We start from the raw sequence: 9,822 nt of genomic DNA on the forward strand, positions 1-9,822 counted from the left end.
ATATGTGAATGACTTTCATTGATAAAAAACGAGCTTGATGTTCGAGAATATTCGATAGTATTTTCTAGTAATATTCCATGACGAATCACTTGTTTATTTACTAATAATGCCTGGAAGTTTTCCAACTGGCTTTGGTGCTGTAGCTTAACGTGATTGTACATCGATCGAGATTGATTTGGTTTCCTACGTTTACGTATTATTGAGGGCAGACGGCTTTAGACTGATTTATCTGATATCTAAGTAAATTATTTTAAATTAATCACATATAAAGCGAAAAGTTAATTATTTTAAATTAATTACACATGAAGCGAAACATAGCTTTATCATACAGATCCGACCAGTGACTTTACAATGTGTTATTTAAGTTAATTATTTCAAAATAATTACATTATAAAGCGAACAGTCAATTATTCTAAATAAAGCGAAATATAGCTTTGTCATACAGGCCGACAAAGGGGCTTTAGATTGGTTTATAAAAGTAAATTATTTCAAATTCATTACGTATAATGCGAAACATAACTTTGTCATTGACTATAGAATACTTCACAAAAAATAATTGATTTAAATTAATTACCTTTGTCATATACAGACCTGGCGTCACTGATTACCGAAACAGTTTAAAATGAAAGGGTATGACATTACGCTACATATTTTTTCAAAGGTCTATGAAAATTTAAAAAAAAAAATAGTATTGTGCATTGTCATTAATAAATGTAAACAATGTCAGCAAAAGGGAGTGTCTTTTTAAAAAAAAAAACTGTCAATCAAAGGGAAGTCAAATAATATGATAAATGAAGGGCTGTTATAATTAGTCGTTCATACAAGTTATTTTAAGGAAAATACTTTGGTTTATTAACAATCAAAAATAGTACAAAGAACTAATAATACATTTATTGACAAAGAAAAAGAAAATGAAATGGGTTTAACGTCCTACTGTTCTGCTCTATTGGGCTAATGAAGACGGGCATACGCCATACAGTGTGCTATGGGGTACATTTTGTCCGGGCAGTGGCACTATGGCCTACTCTTATATCGAATTCCAACTGACAAGGGATCTTTTATGTGCACGTCAATGTATATACGGGTCCTCGGTTTTTCATCCCATCCGAACGACTAGACAGCTGTCCTTGTCAGGCCCTCCGTCCCGATGAACTTTCTCGGCCGATGCAGAGATTGAACACACGATCTCCAGGTTAGCGAGCCAGCGTCTTACTCACTTAGCCACCGTGACCCCACTGTAAATATAGGGCTGGGGGTTATCATCCTGGTTTCTTCACATGATGTAAATAACGGACGATGAGTTGATGTTTATACACAAACCCACATGTGGTCAGGTACAGTAATTTCGTATTATAATACTTGAAATTAATTATTAATTGTAAGACTATAACGTATACTGTGACAGCTTGCAAATAGTTTATTAAATTAGGTCAATAATACTGATCGATTAGATCTGCGTAGCAGCTATGACGGGTTTCACTAGACCTGCTATGCAGCTATGACGGGTTTCATTAGACCGGGGATGCAGTTATGAAGGGTGTCACTAGACCGGCGAAGCAGCTAAGACGTGGTCATTAGATGTGCGATGCATCTATCACGGGTTTCACTAACCTGCTATACAATTATATCGGGTTTCACTAGACTTGCGTTCCACCTTTTCTACCGGCTCTCAAAGACTCTAACAACAATGGCGTACTAATGGGGAGGCGTTCAGTGCAATTGCTCAAGAAGAAGCAACAAAGTGGTTTGAGGGCAGATTTATACGTTTCTAAAATACAATTCTTCCAGACTGGCTGTATTTCAGTTTGCTGTTCTTCCTTTCAAAGCAAGTTATCCATAACAGAAAAGCAAACTTACCTTATTCTAACGCCATCAACCAAGTGAATTTATGGTCGTTTAGTGTCGTTAAGTGTCGCCCATTTTCATTTCATTCCTGGAAAATTAAAAATTCATTAGAACTGAACACAAACCACATGATTATAGTGATGATGAAATTGAAGCTCGCGCACTAAAAATTATCGGCGCACTGCTGTCCATGAAGCACATATTATTTAAATGAGTCACTTTGTTTGTAAACAGTCAAAAATAAATAAATAAAGAAAAAGATAAACAATCTTACCATCGGGTTTAATTTATGATTGTAGCTGATTTCTCTTCCGTATTTTTCCACATAGTCCGTTAACATTGGTTCAGTGACCTGTTCAACGCTCACCACTTCATAGTTATTCAGAACATCAATCGGTATCTTGGGTTCTCCCATTTTCGGTCTATTTGATTAAAACTTAATTTGTTTCCAAATAAAATGTGATTTAGGTTTTAACTTATTAATTGTAAAAATGTAAATAAGTATTTGTCGCTGTTAGATGTGTTCTATACAGCGCGGGTCTTGTATTCTGAAATACACGGAATGTATGCACCACTAATATAGTCATGTCTACGTCATTGATATTTGGTGATTTATGATTGGATGATAAAATATAAACAAGCCTTGTTTATCCAGGTTAACCCAGATAAATTTTCTATGAAAATTCAAGCCTTGTTTATCCAGGTTAACCCAGATAAATTTTCTATGAAAATTCAAGCGGATTCATATGAGCTTTATTTGATGTTGAACAATATGTTGTTTTTAAAGATACTAATTTCATTTACATAATTATTTTCAAGGGCCTCGTTGCCTTTGAACAAATTTTATTTGTTTGGAGTGACGAATGGTGAATGAATTTATAAATGTTAGGCATGACATTCGAGACTATATGTGAATGACTTTCATTGATAAAAAACGAGCTTGATGTTCGAGAATATTCGATAGTATTTTCTAGTAATATTCCATGACGAATTAGAATTATTTACTAATAATGCCTGGAAGTTTTCCAACTGGCTTTTGTGCTGCAGCTTAACGTGATTGTACATCGATCGAGATTGATTTGGTTTCCTACGTTTACGTATTATTGAGGGCAGACGGCTTTAGACTGATTTATCTGATATCTAAGTAAATTATTTTAAATTAATCACATATAAAGCGAAAAGTTAATTATTTTAAATTAATTACACATGAAGCGAAACATAGCTTTATCATACAGATCCGACCAGTGACTTTACAATGTGTTATTTAAGTTAATTATTTCAAAATAATTACATTATAAAGCGAATAGTCAATTATTCTAAATAAAGCGAAATATAGCTTTGTCATACAGCCCGACAAAGGGGCTTTAGATTGGTTTATAAAAGTAAATTATTTCAAATTCATTACGTATAATGCGAAACATAACTTTGTCATTGACTATAGAATACTTCACAAAAAATAATTGATTTAAATTAATTACCTTTGTCATATACAGACCTGGCGTCACTGATTACCGAAACAGTTTAAAATGAAAGGGTATGACATTACGCTACATATTTTTTCAAAGGTCTATGAAAATTTTAAAAAACAAAATAGGATTGTGCAATGTCATTAATAAATGTAAACAGTGTCAGCAAAAGGGAGTGTCTTTTTTAAAAAAAAAACTGTCAATCAAAGGGAAGTCAAATAATATGATAAATGAAGGGCTGTAAAAATTAGTCGTTCATACAAGTTATTTTAAGGAAAATACTTTGGTTTATTAACAATCAAAAATAGTACAAAGAACTAATAATACATTTATTGACAAAGAAAAAGAAAATGAAATGGGTTTAACGTCCTACTGTTCTGCTCTATTGGGCTAATGAAGACGGGCATACGCCATACAGTGTGCTATGGGGTACATTTTGTCCGGGCAGTGGCACTATGGCCTACTCTTATATCGAATTCCAACTGCCAAGGGATCTTTTATGTGCACGTCAATGTATATACGGGTCCTCGGTTTTTCATCCCATCTGAACGACTAGACAGCTGTCCTTGCCAGGCCCTCCATTCACAAAGAAAAAGAGGTAATAATATAATATTAAACAATAAACCAGTACAAATACAATATAGAAAATATTAATAAACAAGCCAACAGTGAGGCTGATGTCCCCCGCCGAAATCCCCAAATAAATAGATGACACATTAATTAATCGCACATCTATTTTTTTTTCCAAAGTATCCAGCAATCAAACTGATTATCAACTATACACTAAGTTTCATCACTCTCTTTCAGATAGAATCAAAGTTATCTTGTCCCAAAGCAGGAAATTGCTTATCTCTGCTTAGCTTTAGCTCGATATGTTAATCATTGAACTCAGTCAAGTCAACATCTACATCAAGTTTAAACATTCTACCTCAATTAGAAGAAGAGTTGTTATGTTCCAAAGTCTTGACCAATCAAAATGTTTATTGCTCGTTAGTCTAAGCAGAAAATTCTCATCATCGAACTTAGTCAAGGTATTGATGTAATGAAACTATACACCAAGTTTCATCACTCTCACTTAATTAGAACTAAAGTTATCGTGTTCCAAAGCATCAACCAATCAAATTGCTTATCTCTGCTTACCCACAGCAGAAAATGCTGATCTTCGCACTCCATCAAGGCATTGACCTCATAAACCCCTACACCAAGTCTGAACATCCAAGCTTAATTAGAAGGAGGGTTATTGTGTTCCAAAGTCTCGGCCAATCAAATTGCTTATCGCTCTGCTTACCCTGAGCAGAAAATGCTCATCATCGAACTTAGTCAAGGTATTGATGTAATGAAACTATACACCGAGTTTCATCACTCTTACTTAATTGGAACTAAAGTTATCGTGTCCCAAAGCATTAACCAATCAAATTGCTTATCTTTGCTTACCCTAAGCAGAAAATGCTTATCTTCACACTCCATCAAGGCATTGACCTAATAAACACCTTCACCAAGTTTGAACATTCTAGGTCAATAAGAAAGAGAGTTATTGTGTCCCAAAAAGTGTGACGGACAGAAGGACGGACGGACAGACAGACAGACGGACGAACCCATTTTAATAGTCCCCTGCTTTCTTCGAAAGGCGGGGGACAAATATTTAAGAATGGTTGTCACTGAGAAAATGACAGTTGCGTAATAGGCAAGTTTTACATTGTTAGTTTAGTAAAAGATGATCTTACATGACTTCCGGAAGTGTAAATTGACTTACAAAACATGTTATATTTCATAATCACTTTTACTTGGTCACGGCTAAAAGCAGATTTCCTCATAGGTCACGAGATGTAAATAGGGTTAGGGCATGTGATTGTTGACGAGATTGTGGGTTAGGTTTAATAATTTGGAGGAGAAGATACGTCTCCATCCACATAAGCACTGACCGAGGATGACGGAAATTTAGTTCGTGGTATTTTCTGTTTTTATAAAAATACATAATAAACATTAAATTTATACACAAAGTTGATTTGTGATACTGGTCGCTGTTTTTTGTGTTGGTGGCGCTGGTGGTTTTCCTTAGGTGGCGGTGGTGGCTTTCCTTAGGTGGGGCTTGTGCTCTCTTGGTGTTGGTGTTGGCAGAGAAAGTTCCTCGGGATTTTCGTTGGTGCCGAACGGAAGGCCTGGCAAGGACGGGTTGAATTCGAAATAAGAGTAGGTCGTAGCACACTGTATATGGGGTATCCTCGACTTCATTATCCTAGTTCCCTAACGCTTCATCTAACCCTAACCCCCAATCTCGCCAACAATCACGTGCCCTATTTACATCTTAGCGACCTTGCCGGAAATTAAGTTGGCCTGAACAAATAAATCTAGCCGAGTATGCTCGGGGATGCTCGATTCACAGTCCGGAACGTCCCGAATTAACAGAATTGCAATCGAGTGACGCGGAATTCAGTCCTGTCACAGTTCTGTCAGTCCCGACGACGTAGGTGGTGTGAGTAGAATTGTGACGTAATTAAACACAACGAACAGGTTTTGGCTGCAGGTTGGATGAGATATTTATATATCCAGTCGACGCATGCGTTGTAGCCCGAAGTACCCATTTTCACTCGATTGTCGCTATTTTTGGGATTGAGAGAATTCAATTCCGGAACGTTCAATCGAGTACGCCCGTCTTCATCACCCCAGTCCCTGCAGAAAATATGACGTTAAACCTCATTTCACATAATATAATTATTGACAAATTAACGATAATCAATCAAATCAATCAATGATTGATCTCCACTAGAGCCGATATATAGACCGCAACGTTTCTAACTAGTAGTAATGATAGATGATACCACTATTTAATTTATGGTGTTACGGAAAAAGCGGACGAATTGTGTAAGAATATGCGCATGTTAAATTACTTAATTAAGATACCTGTATGAGTAATGTAATGTTACGTGAAATAAACTAAGTACAATGTAAATCCATACTCAGATATGTCTGAAGGTCATGTTTACAAAACAGAAGCCTACGCACGCTGGTACAAGGTGAGATGTTTTCGCGCTATAAACATAAAAGCCGTTTCCTTTTGAGATATAGTTGTAAACAATTCTTGGAATTTAACGCATAATGGCCACCAACCGACTTACAATAAACCCTATTAACTCACATTGTTACTGCATGTGAGAGAATTTGCCAAGCACCATTGCTACGATAATATAATAATATGCGCTCCGAATGAAGTAGTTTGAATGAAATTTTCAACATAATCAATTATCCATATTTTACCTACTGTATCTTTAATATGCCATATTCGGCTGTTAGTATTTGTACAGACTGGCGTAGAGCGCGTGCTGTAATTTACACTAATGAAGGGGTGAACCGGTTTAAATTATTTTCCTTAACACTGTAAGGGCGTATCGTCAACTGGCTAATACGCCGATTCAGTGATATAGAGTACCTATATAAACTAACCATGTCATACCATTTACGGCCTTTACACCCCCGTCATCACTAGGTGCATATCTCCAACAATAAACCCTGAAAATGTAGGGAATGAAATGAAATGGGGTTTAACATCCTACTGTTCTGCTCCGAACTGGGCTAATGAAGACGGGCATACGCTATACAGTGTGCTATGAGGGACATTTTCCCCGGACAGCGGCACTACGGCCTACTCTTATATCAAATTCCAACTGTCAAGGGATCTTTTACGTGCACACCAATGTGTACACGGGAGCTCGGTTTTTCGTACCACATCCGAACGACTAGACAGCTGTCCTTGTCAGGCCCTCCGTCCCGATGAACTTTCTCGGCCGATGCAGAGATTGAACACACGATCTCCAGGTTAGCGAGCCAGCGTCTTACTCACTTAGCCACCGTGACCCCACTGTAAATATAGGGCTGGGGGTTATCATCCTGGTTTCTTCACATGATGTAAATAACGGACGATGAGTTGATGTTTATACACAAACCCACATGTGGTCAGGTACAGTAATTTCGTATTATAATACTTGAAATTAATTATTAATTGTAAGACTATAACGTATACTGTGACAGCTTGCAAATAGTTTATTAAATTAGGTCAATAATACTGATCGATTAGATCTGCGTAGCGGCTATGACGGGTTTCACTAGACCTGCTATGCAGCTATGACGGGTTTCATTAGACCGGGGATGCAGTTATGAAGGGTGTCACTAGACCGGCGAAGCAGCTAAGACGTGGTCATTAGATGTGCGATGCATCTATCACGGGTTTCACTAACCTGCTATACAATTATATTGGGTTTTACTAGACTTGCGTCCCAGTTATGGTGGATCTATGCGTGCATCTATAAATATTATTCAATGTTACTTGGAACCCTAAGATATTTTGTGATACTTGGAGGAACCCTAAAATATGATATAAAATGTGATATATATAACTCTCTTACTAAGTATATAACAATAACCCATAATACAAAGGTTTCTTTATTGCAATGCAAAGTTCGTGACTTAAATCCCATGAAATCTAATCCATAGGGCTGCACACCTTCTTATTTGATTAACACTTGTGGTAATATAAATTACATATATACCTTCTAATCAAATGAAATCGGGTTTAACGTCATACCCTTCTGCGCCAAATGCTTTAACGATTTACGCCTAAGTAATTTTCATGCCATAAAGGAAATAAGCACCAGTTTTCGAGTTTAAATTGTATCCGGTATTTTTTTTTTAGATGTGTGTGATGCTTTTTTACTGGAGTGAAAGAAAACATCAGGTTATGTTGTCCCTTATTTTATGTCATATGATACCATCCTTGTCAGTTTATATTCTTCTTCAAAAAAGAAATGTATATCTATACATATCTTCGTTTAATATTCAGCTCATACATAAAGATTGTATAATAATCTACTGAATTGAATTCACACCTAATACATATAGACTGTATCACAATCTAATATTTTTAAAAAGTACAGTATCGGTAGTAGGCAAAATTACCCAAAGGATGGGTCATTCTTTTCTACCGGTTCTCAAAGACTCTAACAACAATGGCGTACTAATGGGGAGGCGTTCAGTGCAATTGCTCAAGAAGAAGTAACAAAGTGGTTTGAGGGCAGATTTATACGTTTCTAAAATACAATTCTTCTAGACTGGCTGTATTCAGTTTGCTGTTCTTCCTTTCAAAGCAAGTTATCCATAACAGAAAAGCAAACTTACTTTATTCTAACGCCATCAACCAAGTGAATTTATGGTCATTTAGTGTCCGTTGCGCTGGCTCAATACCCAGGTGGTCCGATACCGGTGGTGGTCGAGAAATTACTGCGGTATCTGTTGGAGTTTCTTTCTCCTTGTCAGTGACACAGTCGTTCGGATGGAACGATAAGTTGATGTCCCATTAGCACGTTGGAATTGGAAATAAACATATGGTTTTGAATTTTGGAATACATGAAGCGTTCACTACTTTATCAATCGGTATCTGTGGTTCTTTCATCTTTCGTTTATTTAACTAGAACTTAATTTGTTTCCAAATAAAATGTGATTTAATTCTTGACTGATTAATTGTTAAAATGTAAATAATTATTTATCGCTGTTAGTTGTGCTCTGTACATCGCGGGTCTTGTATTCTGAAATACACGGAACGTAAACGCCGCTAATATAGTCCTATCTACGTCATAAAGATGGTGATTTACGCTTGGATGATAAAAATATAAACAAGCCTTGAATATCCAGTTTAACCCAGACAACCCAGTTTCAAACAATGCTTTACGACAGTATTGTCCTCATTGAATCCACTATCTGGTACGTACAGATACGTTCGGATACGTTTCGATACGATTAACACGATTCCTACTACTGACCTCACAATATATAAGACCTGATAGGATCACCACTTACTGCTCGATTTCAATCGTAGCGCGAATCGTGATAGTGGGAACCTAGAACTGAATATACAACGCGGGTCTTTTAAAGCCAATGTTTCACAGCGACCTCACATTAGTAGTTTCTGAGAAATAAGCAAAACAGAAAAAGACGAAATAACAATAATCCGAACAAAAACAATATTATTTTCAGTGTGAAACCCTAATTAGTTATTTATCTGCCTGGATTTGAAACTGTTGGTGCCTCTGATTGTTTTATTGCCAGAGCAAGACCATTCCACAAGAATTCGGTTTTTGAACATAGAGATGAATCGCCCCTGATTTCAAATAGACGCATTTTTAGTAATTCTTGGACATATACTGTTTGGAAAACAGTCCTTGCATTGGAGAAAAAGATGACACGAATGCTGGGATTTCAATGCGACAGATTGCACGACTGTTTGGTCAACATCATTCGACCATTAATCGATTATTGCCAAAAAATCAAGAGACTCAAGACAAGAATGACTGTCAACGTTCTGGTAGATCTCGTAGAACGTCTGCAAGAGACGAGGTCCTCCGTTTGCCTCAAGCACTATGTGAAACGGGAAAGGTTACCTAACAGGTCCCTATCCTACTTGTCTTTGCTACACTAGGATCTGGAAGAGTTGTTATATTATAGCCCACGTTCTGGATGATGT

This window comes from Patella vulgata, chromosome 6, assembly GCF_932274485.2.
Source record: "Patella vulgata chromosome 6, xgPatVulg1.2, whole genome shotgun sequence".
NCBI classification, from domain to species: Eukaryota; Metazoa; Mollusca; class Gastropoda; family Patellidae; genus Patella; species Patella vulgata.